The following is a 1,421-nucleotide window of genomic DNA, read 5'->3' on the forward strand; positions in this document are numbered from 1 at the left end:
GTGCTCTTAGGAACCTTAAGTGCAGCAGAATTTTTTTTTGTAACCTTGGCCAGATCTGTGCCTTGCCACAATTCTGTCTGTGAGCTCTTCAGGCAGTTCCTTTGACCTCATGATTCTCATTTGCTCTGACATGCAGTGTGAGCTGTAGGGTCTTATATAGACAGGTGTGTGGCTTTTCTAATCACGTCCAATCAGTATAATCAAACACAGCTGGACTCAAATGAAGGTGTAGAACCATCTCAGGGATGATCAGAAGAAATGGACAGCACCTAAGTTAAATATATGAGTGTCACAGCAAAGGGTCTGAATACTTATGACCATGTGATATTTCAGTTTTTCTTTTTTAATAAATCTGCAAAAATGTCAAAAATGTTGTGTTTTTGTGTCAATATGGGGTGCTGTGTGTACATTAATGAGGAAAAAAAAGAACTTAAATGATTTTAGCATATGGCTGCAATATAAGAAAGAGTGAAAAATGTAAGGGGTCTAAATACTTTCCGTACCCACTGTATCTGTGGTCCAATTGTGTCCTTTGTACAAAGCTGTTTACTTCTTGAGTGGTTTAAGAATTACTAATTTGCTACATAACAGTGTTAAAAATTCATTAGTTCCACTAAGTAAATTTGGAAAACAAGGTAATGATTAAATGTCCCATATACAGTAAGCACATTTATTTTAGTAAACCTTTGAATGCATGGCTTGTGATGGGGAATTACATATGCAGTATAGGGAAGGCAAGGCAGCTTTATTTATATAGCTGTTTATTCATACACAGAGGCAATTCAAAGTGCTTTACATAGACAAAGAAAAAGAGTAACAGCATTAAAACCAGAATAAATTCAGTTAAAGATAAAACATTGTTAAAATATGATTGAACGAAAAAATACACAAAATCAAAGGTCTGAACAAGACTAACTGTTACAGTGCAGTAATACGTTGTTTAATGCCCCGAATACAACACAGAAAACAAAAGTGCAGAAGAGAAAAAAATCAGTAGAGGAAAATATCTCAGTACTTTCTCTACCACTGCCGCTGAGCAGCCAGAACGCCACCCTGACCGTTTGGACTTCATTTCCCATGATCGAGCCGGCGTTAGAACGTTACGTCGCGGTTCTATAAAAGCCGCCTTCTTTTGTCGTCACGTTCTCTTTCCGTTGCTCTTCCTGCTGTGAGGTACGGTATTCTTTAAACCTCAAACAGAATCCAAAGTAATCATTAAAGTTCACAAACCATCCACAGTCACTACTAATTTAGTTTTGTTAATTTTCACAGGAATTTTTCCACACGATGAGAGCCAAGGTAAGTCAACCAACTGGTGGCGATATTTTGTTGTGTTCTCTTCTCGCCCCAGTCAGTGTTGCTAGCTAGCATTTTCTGTGGTTCTTTACCTTGTCTGTTGGCCTAAAATGTTTCTTTGTCCT

Source organism: Monopterus albus, unplaced genomic scaffold (assembly GCF_001952655.1).
Source record: "Monopterus albus unplaced genomic scaffold, M_albus_1.0 scaffold89.1, whole genome shotgun sequence".
In the NCBI taxonomy this organism is placed as follows: domain Eukaryota; kingdom Metazoa; phylum Chordata; class Actinopteri; order Synbranchiformes; family Synbranchidae; genus Monopterus; species Monopterus albus.